Genomic DNA, 12,381 nt, shown 5'->3' with positions numbered 1-12,381 from the left:
TCCTTTTTTTGTATCCCTAGTTTAAATGCTAACCACAATAAATCCATAATGCAAAGATATTTATTGTACCGTCTATTTGTACTCCCTGATCTTCATACAATGAAGTGTTTCCATTCTCAATGCTCTTCTAGCTGGTGCCAGTCTGCTCTGGCAGGAGATAAGAGAATTATGTTTGAATTATTTTGTGTACATTGGACAATCCTTCTACTTATACTAAAATATAGATTCATTTAGATTGGTCGTGAAAGTAAATTTCAGGCAAGATTTTCTCTCTGCCTTTTATGTCTGTATGAATTTAGCCCAAAGATCGTGGAGCTATACCGGTGATTGCCTCCTCTATCAGGACTTTGTTCCCAGATATGGTGATAAATGCAGAAGAACTCCTTCCCTTCTGCAAACAAACTCTGGTGTTTTAATGCTGAGAGGTTTCCTTAGCACTTGGGGTCGCATTTATCATAGTGTTTTGTTACCCTTGCTTCATACCAGGTAATGCAAGGGCAACGCAACACTGAAGTCAGATCTACTAAGCAACACAAGGCCACCTTGCAGGGCTCTGCAGTGCTTGGTAAATCTGGAGTAATGCAAGGCAGTGCAAGTCTCTGACTTTAGTTACTCTGCACCAAGGAGACATTCCATGTGTTGAACATGGGTGTTCTCACGCATTCATACATGGATTTTGGTGCAATTCCAGATTTACCATGCATAGGAGACCTGGGAATGCATCAAAATGCTATGCATTACGAAGGGAGGTATAACAAGAAGAAGTATGTTTATTTCTATTTGTTTTTCCTCATTCTATGTGTGCTGCATTCTGTGTATAAACTCTCTGAGTGTTGAATACACAGGAGTTCTTACAATACCATGCCCTTGGAGATGGTACCCACCTGGAGTCACATTGGAACCATCCCCCACAGTGCATTCCGAGAAGAGGGCAGCACAACATAAACAACAGCATTGGTCTCACATGCAAGTAACTCACATATAGACACAACCACACCACCCACACCAGCTCCCCCATCTCAAACAGACCAACCACACACACATACATACACAGACTGATTCACATACACAACAGATAGCATAAACCTACCTGTACAGGATCCCTTACAATGCACACACATGGATACCTTTGTCCAGTGTGGGTTTACTGTCATTGTGGTGCCAGTATTCATTTTGCAATGACATCAAAATGACAGATGTGCATGTGTGCGATTTGCATGTTTTGCCAGTGTGTCCCCAGCCATGTTTGACACAATTGTCTCCCTGACATATGAACGTCACTGTGACTTAAAAAAATTACTGTGACAGTATATGCCTGCAGCAGTCCCAACCTCCTGTGCAGTGCCCACCCAACGTACCCTGGCAATTCAGGTTCCTTGCTTTTGAATACCACAGTGGACGGGTTGTTTTTTTCTATGTGGATCGGTGGCAGTAGTGACACCAGGTGTTGTTCAGTTGTATCCAGTCAAAGTTGGAGTTGAAATGGGGGAAAAAAGGTGAGTTTTCACCACTTTTCCCTCCCAATCTGCCAAATCAGAAGTGGAGGTCGCACGGCCACTTTTTTCTTGGTGGTAAGGTACATCCAAATTTGCTCAGCGGGAAGGGTGACTGGGATCCTGCCATCAGCTACTTTTCCCTCTCCTGCCATTGATGTGAGTGGTGTTTCTTGGCAGAGAAGGTGGATCGATTGCTGACTTTTGGCTTTGGGACCGCCAACATCTAAGTACGGCGGTTGGACCGTCACAGAAGCAGACAGGTTTTCAGTTGAAAAGTTGATGACCAGACCATTACCGCCAAGATCTAAATCAGGCTTAAAGTCTGGTTTGTCCTACCAGTCACAAGATATCCATTTGCCAAATGACAATTTTTATTGCAATTATGATATTATTGTTTTCATTTTACTTACATTAGCCATCACACCACCCCCTTTAAGTTACAACTTGAGTGTTTGACTAAGCTATTAAGGGTGTTTGTGTGGTCAACTTCCAATAGCAGACAAAGTGGAGATGGACATGGGGACAACTCTCTAACACTCTGCCACTCTTATAGGAATCCTTCAGTAGTGCAGGAGCAGGTAGAGTAGACCAGTCAGTCTTTGGTGGTGATGCCCTAGCCAGTTCTGATAAAGTGTCCAGGATTTCTGCTCGCACTTCATGTTGTGGGCATTTGTTTTGTGGAAACACAATTATTCCAATTACCTTTTCATCTAAACACAAAGGCCCTCTTACAACGGTAGGAACCGGCATGAAAAGGCTGATGGAAAGGGGAGTCGCGGGCCCCTGGGGGCCCCTGCACTGCCCATGCCTGGCTCATGAAGAAAATATTTCATAGTTCATATTCATGAATTGACAGAATTGTAATATCTAATAGTAAATTAGGTTCACCACTGGTACATGTCTTTTAAAGAGATTTTACATATGTGTTGGAGAGTCTGATTTGAATGCACTTTTACTGTCAAATGGGTAAGATTTATGATGTCATTACTTTGCTTTGTGAAGAACTATGCCATGCAGCAGGAGCTTCTGGAGAAAACAAGCAATGTAATAACATACTACGTGCAGCTTTGCAGAAGTCCTGTACCCAGACAACCTACTAGAATGACTAATATGGCACTTTGGAAGAACTCAGCACATGTGAGCAAGCTCTGCTCACTTGGCTGAAATCACTGCAAAGGGCAAAACACTAGGGGCAAGAATTACAACCATGTCACTCAATACAATGCAGCACCAAAAGTTGCTGTGCTGCACTGCGTGGCAGGGAGAGAGAAGAAAAGTGCTTATCTAGAGAGATACAGCAATCACCTCTCCATAGCATCACCGCACAGTCAGATTGATGAGAGCTATGCACATGCCTTTGCACTATAGTGTAATGTTTTGTGCAGGTTTGGGCCACTTTTATGACACAAACCCTGCGCAAAGGTTTTTTGGTTATGGGGAAAAGTGGGAAAATATGGCATATACAAGCATTTTCTTAACATTGTTAATTCTGAGTCTTTTCTGAATATATTTTGTAACAAGAAACATTGTGGGATGTATTTAATAACCCTTTTGCTGCTAGGATTCCCTCCCCTGAGTGGTAAGCCTTTTTGTGGCTATTTGGGGTTGTTCACGCTCAAGCATTCACAACTTTTTGTCCACTTAAGCAATCCCCCCAAATTTGTGTCTTTTTCTCTCAATATCCTGGGGATTCTAAATGCCTCCAGTGTTTGTGAATTCCCCTGGAGGGGGTTGAGAAATTAGTCAAAATATAGCTAAATTATGTTTTGGGGGGAAAAATGCAGAAGAAAATGTGTTTTTTTGTCTTTTACCCATGCTAATGGCTACAACAAAAGGTTTGTGGTTCTTAAATAAGCATCTTCCCAGCTTTCAAGAACATACAGCCTTGATTCAGAAAACCAACTTTTTGACACAGTTTCGGCATTTTACTGGGAGACTGCCCATTTTTCTAATTTTTGTGCTTTCAACCTCCTACCAGTTTGTGAGTTGAAATAAAAAAAAATTGAAAATTAGTAGGAAAAAATGTGTCATTTGTGACAACATTTTCATCTGTAACTACTCATCATGGTGGCCGATTTAGAAAAGTAATACACAATTACATCTGATAGACCCTTCTGGTTGTGGGGATATATGGAAAATGTGGGCATTCTAAGAAGTTAAGGTATCCAGAGCCAACAACTGGGTTGTACCTTGCAAAGATTTTTCATTGGGTACCAGGTATAGAGTAAATCATATGGTAAAATATAAATAATGAAAAATAGCTATCAGAGAAACCTATGTATTTCTGAACTGAGCACAAGATATGGAGTTTAGAAGCAGTGGTTATTTGTACATCTCTGAATTTGTGGGCACCCACACTAGCATGAATTAGAGGGCATTTCTCAAAAAGTCCTATTTCTTTCACTGTCTTACATTTAGAAGGCACACTTGCAGAGAAATATAATTGGTAAAATGGTACCACACTTGTATGGGTAGGCCTAGTGACGCAATAAGGAAGGGCCCAAAACGCAACATGGACACATCACATTTTTCCAATGAAGACAGACACAATTTTTTCAATGGGCCTAGCTGTGGATTTTTGTCCCTAGCTCATCCAGCAACTAGGGAAACCTAGCAAACCTGAACATTTTTTAAAACTAGCACCTGGGGAGTTCATGATGGTGTGACTTGTGCGGCTATCACCAGGTTGTGTTACCCAGAATCTCAAACCTCAAACTTTGACTAAAAAACACATTTTCTTTACATTTCTGTGATGGAAAGTTCAGGAATCTGCGGGAAGCCACAAACGTCCTTCCACTCAGCATCCCTCTAAGTCTTCTGGCAAAGATGTTATCTCAGGTTGGTGGCTAGACCTAGTACCTGTGAAAGAACTTATCAAACCAAGGTCAATGAGGGTCTCTTAGCGAGGACTCACATTGATATTAGTTTGATACATTCATGTCGTGGGCACTAGGCCCAGCCACACAAGTGGGGCAGCATTTTTATTGTATTAAGACAAGTGGAAAAAATCTGGGTGGTAAACATTTTGGGGATTCCTTCTAATTCTGTAAGAATATACCACAGTAATACAAGGAAAATGTGTGCTTTTAGTCAAATGTTGAGGTTTGCAGGCCATTGTGGGTTACAAAGCTTTATGGGATCTGAGAGAGGCACACTTCCCTTTACTCCCCGGGGTGTCTAGTTTTCAGAAGTGCCTGGGTTTGGTAGATTTTTTTGGGTGACCCATGAACCCAGATCCAAAACCTGCTGCTACCCTATTTGTTGATGTTGCCACACTGAGTCTTTCACCCTAAACAGGTGAGGTACCATGTTTATCAGAAGACTTAGGGTAATTCTGGGTGGAAGGAAATGTGTGGCTCCCAGCAGATTCCAGTACTGTGAAGGATCCACTCGAGTCATCCTGGAGTCTAGTTTATGAAAATATCTAGACTTGGTAGATTTTCCATAGAGACAATGTACACCCTGGCAGGGAAAGACAGAAAGGCCAACTATTACTGCACAACCATTTATTCCTCAAGTGCACACACATGGTTGGATTTGTCACAAGGGCAAGTGAAAGGTTCAGAATCTAATTTTTATTAACAAAAGATTTCACAAAAATGAAATACACTGTTAAAGTTAAAAAAACTGATGACTCACGACAAGGCACCAGCTACTTTACAGGCCATTACACACTTCATGAGTGACACACACAAAACCATCCACATCGCCAGCCACAGGCCCAACACATTATAACACTCACATCAACAGACAGTGCCATGGAAGGGTCCATCACTTTCATATGCGGACAGGACTGACACAGCAATCCCACCTCCTGGTAGCTGACAGAGTGTGTGGATTGGCATTTGGCTGGCAATGTGTGTGTAGTGGCCAGCAGCAAGTCACTACACACACACCACCATCCAAATGCCAGCTCACACACACCACCAGCAAAGTACCAGTCCACATAGACCACCATCATTTATTTGTTTTACAAAAAAAGACACAAACCAATTTGAAGGAGATGAAAAGCCAACTATGACTACAGACGCAACAGGTCTAACTAAAAGCATCAAACTTCTGCCAACCATGGAACTGAAGAAAAAATATCAAATGATACAGGCCAGTCAGTTTACTTTTATGCTCACGGTTGCTCCCAATACTTTGTTGTGTGTAGTACAATTTAAAACATGCAGACACAAATAGCCCAGGATTAGAAGGACATACAGGGCAGTGCATACAACTATCCTTCAGCACACTTCTTTGGACACATCTTCTACAGGGAAAGTTGTTTTAAGGCATGGGACGATTGTAATCCGGAAAGTGTTGATCTTTCAATCTAGCCACATTCTCCACCACTCCAACTATAGGAACACTTATCTCTTTCACTATAACAAGGCTGTCTATCACAAACTGCTCAAAATGAACAAAAACAGCCAACTTCTTATACCAAATGCATGAATTATGAACAGCAGCATACAGATCAAACCTCTGCTGTTCTCTGTCTACACCACCCATGTGCTTATTGTAGTTAAAAAGCAAACAGGTTTGTGCACTTTAGAAACCTGATCCCAAACAGTCACAGGTGAAGTACTTTCATCATCAATGGCTGTCAGCATGTGGGCATCTATCCTATCTAAAACGTATGCAGCTAGAAGTTCATCACTACGCAAGGCACTTCACTGTCACCTCTGAAGCTTTTTACATATAAGCTCTTTAGGATAACCTTTATGGTTAGGGCAAATTGTGCCACAAGCAACAGTGTTGAACAATTGCACTCCACTGTAGCAGTTATCTGCGTATAAATGATGACCTTTTTTAAAACGTCCTCTACCAAGTTCCCACACAATATTCTCACTGACACCAAAAGTGGACAGGCAACCAGAGGAGTCAATAGAACAATCCCTACTAATGTACACCCTACACTTATACACATATCCAGTACTACTCCAAGACAGCAGATACCTCTTAATTCCATAACTTGCCTCCTTGCTAGGAATGTACTGCCTAAAAACTAAACAGCCCTTGAACAAGACCAAAGACTCCTCCATAGCTATTTCTTTCCCTCAAACATAGGTCTCTGAAAAGCAATCTACAAAATGATCAACGACAGGCTGAATCTTGAGGAGAGGCTCTCAATAAGGGTGATCCCGTGGCAAGGCTAAAACAATATCCACAAAATGCAGCAAATGAAGCAGAATTATATATTGATCACTACTCATGGTTGCAGTAAATATATCAGTTGCCATCAAGGGACTAATAGACCATTATCAAGACAGTGGCAGCTTCCTTATCAAGCCCATCAAAAATGTTAAACCCAAGAACTTCTTCAACTCATCCAGATTTGTGGGCGTCCACCTGCTAGCTCTAGAGTGGGGCTTAAATCTGGCCCAGATATCCCTCAAATACTGTTCAGCATAAAAATTAGTCTGGTCAACAATCTCATCCAAAACAACATCATTCATACAACATTCAACAACTGAAAGAAATGTATAGGCAAAACATTTTCATTATTGACTCTATACCCTGCAACACCACCAAAGTCAGGCAACAAAGGCTGCAACATGTTTGGGGCAACCCAGAGTTCAGCACTACCAATGAGAAGCTTTTCAGCACCAGGCTGCAATCCAGGTTCCACTTGTGCACTATCAACTTATCAGTGCCCTTCTTTAAAAGAGGCACTTCCTCCACACTGAGTGGTTTCATCATCAGATGATTCCTCCTGGGCACAAAATTCACTGCCTAAATCTTGGATGTCCTCAGATGCAGAGTCAGTCTCAGAACTATGGTCAGAGGATGATTAAAAAAGCAGACTAACAACCTGCTGAGTGGTAACCCTACAGCAAGCCATAATCCTTGCTAGTAAAAGTAACACAAGAAATAAGACAACAATAACCAACACTGTGTAAAATAAGTAATAAACTAAGGCCCAGATTTCGGAGAGCCTAGTGCTAATTTTTTTTACACTAATGTGGCATTAGGTGGCCAAAAACACTGCGCCATATTTACAAAGTGCCAAAATGCATACATTGTGCTACTTTGTAACTCCTTGCATCACATTATGCTGCTCCAGGCATAATGTATACAAGGGGTTGTACCACCCCTTGGGGGGGCTGAAAAAAATGGCACAAAGAAATCCAAGAGATTTCTTTGCATCATTTTGTCTGGCATTTTTAATGCCTACTCAGGGCAAGTATTAAAAGAGGGCAGACCTTTGGTTGCAGTGAGCCCATATATACTGTTCAGGGATAGCGCCAAAAGTTTGTAGCTAACCCTGAACAATAGATCAATAGCATCAAAAATGTTGATGCTATTGCCCCCTACCCAGTGCCTTGGTGCACCAGATTTTAAATATGGTGCGCACATGGTGGCGGTAGAGGGCTCTAAGGGGTGCAAGGAAATTGGCACTGCACTGGATGCAACACCACTTTTCCTAAATATTCCCCAAAGTGTGGCTTTAACAAACATAAATTAAAACTACTGGCATATAGAAATCCGGAAGGAAAAGTCAATCTATATAAAGCACAAAAAGACCCGTATACTCAAAAACGATACAACTCACTTGCAAGAAATAGCTAGACTGACGATCACCTGCACCTACTCTACACAGACACAGGAAGAACCAATGACTTTTCACTAGACAGGAAAAACAAAAGAAAATTATGCACAAGGTAACACAATGTACATCTTGCAGAAATCAAAAGAGAATTTGATGCACAATGAAACAAAAGCTAAATAAATAAACTAATGCAGGGCAATGATACTCATTTGACGTAACTACTACAAAAAATGTTTTTGCATCAAACATGCATCATCAGTTCCAAAACCGCAAGCAGGAATCGCCATCAAGGAAATCAAAAGCTTTGCACTAGAATAAAAAAAAGAGATAAAACATTAAGATCACAAATGCAAATGATGACAAGAAATAAAACAGTTAATATTATAAAACATTATGAAGTCTGACCTTGGGGCAGATCAGCATCACAAATGTCTGATCTGCCCACGAGAGGTGTACAAAGCAAAGGCAATAAATTGATTTGACTTGAAGATGTCACCCTTACCCAAGCCAAACACCACTTCAAACACACCATCATCCAAACCTCAGCCACACTCATCGCTAAAGAGAAGCCAGTGCACACAGACCACTAGCAAAATCCCCGGTTCAAACACACCATCAGCCAAATGCAGTTCACACACCCCGTCAGCCAAGTGCCAGTACACACACAGCCAGCCAAACACCAGTACATGCAGACCGTCATCCAAATTACGGTTCACATATACATATAAACGTATTCCTTGATGTCTACTGGTTTTCCACCCCCCTTTGAGGTAGATGGGCCTAAAAGTATGCCTGATCTGCACCCGCAGGGCTGATAACAGTAAAGATATTGCCCTTATTAATGGGGAGCAACCCTTGCCCTATGGACCCACTCCAAAATATATATATATATATTATTCCTTGGTGTCTAATGGCTTTCTTTCCCCCTTGGGGACAGTTTGGCATAAACATATTGCCAATCTGCTCTTGGGGGCCAGAAAATGGCCAAACTAAATGCCCTCTATGATTGGGAGTGACCCTTGGTCAAGGGACCACTCCCCAGCATGCTCATACAATTATCCCTGGTGTTTAGTGGCTTTCTGTTCCCTTTTGGGGCAGGTCAGCCTAAAAATATGGCAAATCTATCCCCCAGAGGGGCAGAAATGGCCAAAATATGTGCCCCAATAAAGGGGAGCAACCCTTAACCAGCTAGTGGGTGCCTTCTTTCTGTGGGATGGCACTCCTACCTGTGACTCCACAGCAGGAATGCACCGCAGAGAGACACCGGGGAAAAGAAAACCTCTTTTTCCCCCCAGGTGACTCTCTGCCCTCCTCGATCCCTCCCCAGAGGAAAACATTCCTTTCTCCTTGGACATGCTGGAAGATAATGGCTTCCCGTGTGTCCCTGGCATGTTTTGATGACTAAGCACGCATCTTTCAGGCTGATGTAATCAGATTGCCAGAGGAGGGGACAGGGGTGGCAGCGGAAGAGCTTCCTCTGCAATCTGTGGTGGGGTCATGTTGCGAGGGGGACCATGTGGGGAGTGCCAGCGCTCCCAACATGGGTGGGTGTGAGGACAGCTTGGAGCCATCCTCAGCACATGCCCACTGTTGTACATTAGGCCAATATTTGTGTGGCCAGCACAAATATTAATTCCTCAGTTGTCCTTGCTGATATTCAAACATTGTAGTGCTTGACTCTCATAGGGTATTGAGGTGGAGCACCCTAAAGCCTACTCAATCAGTGTGGTGTAGGCTAGTAATCATCAAACAACAAAAAAGAAGAGGGGCTAGCAAGAGGTGGGAGGTTCGGAAAAAATTCCTGGTCCTGTGTGTATAGCTCCCAACAATATCTTAATCAAAAAAGAATACACACAGTTCGATATAGAATGTGTCTCTGAAAATGAAAGGTAACCAAAAATATAGAATATTTAGAGCAAGAGCCCTCACTCACCTTACGGTGACATGCTTCATCACAGGGCTATGCTCCTCGTCAGGCCGGCACTGCAATGCCTGACGGGCCCCTTGAAGGGGCTCTTTCCCAGAGATATTTTGTAAGAGAAAGCCGGTCAGTGAAAAATAGCTGATTTAGGATTGGTATGAAAAAACTGTTCAAAATGACTAGAGGTAAAACGTAATTTATTAGAATGTCTCATCTCTGTCATGATTAAAAACAAAAGGGGGGGAGACGATAAAGCAATGTTTAAACTCCCCAGAAAAATGTATTAATAGTAAGGACAAACCACTAAAAAACCCAATATAGAGTTTTAGTGAGAGTAGACACAAGGGGCCAGATGTAGCAAAGGTTTTTACCCATTCTGTGTCTATGGGAAAAAGTGTTCGTACATATGGCCCAAGATCCCCTGTGCTACTTTTAGAAGTCGGTCAACATATTTCTCGCTGGATAGTCAAAACTGATCTAGTGCGATTCATCAGGAACATGACACCTACCTAATCCTTAAATGATATGCGACCCATATTAGGGGATCAACAATTAGCGGAAACCCTCCATATACTAAAAGATGGGCCCCATCAGGGAGAACAACAGGCTTGAGAGGTCCATAAGGTTTGTACGGAGTCCCACGTCTGCTGGTGCACCTATGTTCCTTCTGTGCTCCCGGAATACTCCATAAAACTCTATATTGTTTTTTTTAGTGGTTTGTCCTTACTATTAATACATTTTTCTGGGGAGTTTAAACATTGCTTTATCTTCTCCCCCCCTTTTGTTTTTAATCATGACAGAAATGAGACATTCTAATAAATTATGTTTTACCTCTAGTCAGTTTTAACAGTTTTTTCATACCAATCCTAGATCAGCTATTTTTCACTGACCGACTTTCTCTAACAAAATATCTCCGGCAAAGAGCCCCTTCGAGGGGCCCGTCAGGCATTGCAGTGCCGGCCTGACGAGGAGCATAGCCCTATGATGAAGCATGTCACCGTAAGGTGAGTGAGGGCTCTTTCTCTAAATATTCTATATTTTTGGTTACCTGTCATTTTCAGAGACACATTCTATATGAAACTGTGTGTATTCTTTTTTGATTAAGATGTAGGCTAGTAATCACCAATCACCACCACGGAATAACACTCAATATATGATTGTACAATCAGTACTTTTTTGTTTGTAAAAAAGAGAAGTCCTTTTATTCTACACACACAACTAAATGCTACTCAGTAATTTACAAATATACATTGGCAGACGAAACATACTATAGATGACATTGTGTAATCACTGGTGACCTCCAAACATATCAAGTGAGCTTCAACAGTCATTGTGTAATAACTCTGTTACTTTGGCATGAATCATTACCGTAACTGCAGTGAGGATAAATCAATAAAACATATGCAATCACCATGAAAAGCCAATTAACATTGAGCAGGAATTAATTATGTGTTTTTGTATTAGTTTAAACATATGACATTTAAGTGTAGTGATCAGAATAACCCCTCAAGGACATGACAGTAAAACAGCATAGTTAGAGTATTGCTCTATAATTATACAATATGCCCCTAGAGGGCGTAGCCGCATGAACATTGCATAAAGAAAAACATTGCAATGTAAGCATATCTTCAACTCTTAGAGGGAATAACCACATTAAATATTATTACAGTGTAATCACAATAAAAAGCACTACAATGTAACCATACAATGAGCTCCTAGACTGCATAGTACATTGCACATTTTTAGGCCCTCCAGGAACTCTAAAATGTTACCATACACAAGGCCCCCAGAGAGTAAACTACTCCTCTCTGAAGAGCAAAAACTCCAGTCAATGGAGAGCTTGAAAGTGCATTGAACAGTGGGGAAAGGTGATGATTTTGGGGTCCCTCCAACCTAGGGTGGGGACCCAGAAGATGATATGAGGAGAAAAAGCATGCTGTGCTGAGCAATTTGGTGATGGTCCCATCCTCCCCAGACCACCACAGGTGAAGACATGGACAGAAATGCTTTTTAAATCACAGGCCATGCCAAACATTATGGGGAGAGTCTCTGTAGTGCAGTAAATATTGTAATATTGGCTCTCCTGCTGTGCTGGAGAGAGCCATGCTGAGGTTTTCCCTTTGTTCCTTTTTATTATGGCCTCATGCTACAGTTTTATCCTTTTCATGGGGGTGCCCAGTCCCACCCAGTCCCCCAGAGCCTGCCATTGTTGGAGGACAACATGGGGAGCCCACACCTGACTGCCCTCACCAGCTCCCATCTCCAAACACCACCATGTGTCATTCAGGGAGTTGACAGGGCTTCTGTGTGTCTGCCCAATCCAACAGGTGGATGTGATTCATACAGGTGGCCTCTGGTGGCATTCTGGGGCCCAGGGATGGGGTCGTAGACCTCTCCTGTCACAATGTGGGAAGTTCAACAGTGTT

Source organism: Pleurodeles waltl, chromosome 8 (assembly GCF_031143425.1).
Source record: "Pleurodeles waltl isolate 20211129_DDA chromosome 8, aPleWal1.hap1.20221129, whole genome shotgun sequence".
Classification (NCBI taxonomy): Eukaryota; Metazoa; Chordata; class Amphibia; order Caudata; family Salamandridae; genus Pleurodeles; species Pleurodeles waltl.
Note: the sequence above shows the minus strand (reverse complement) of the source record.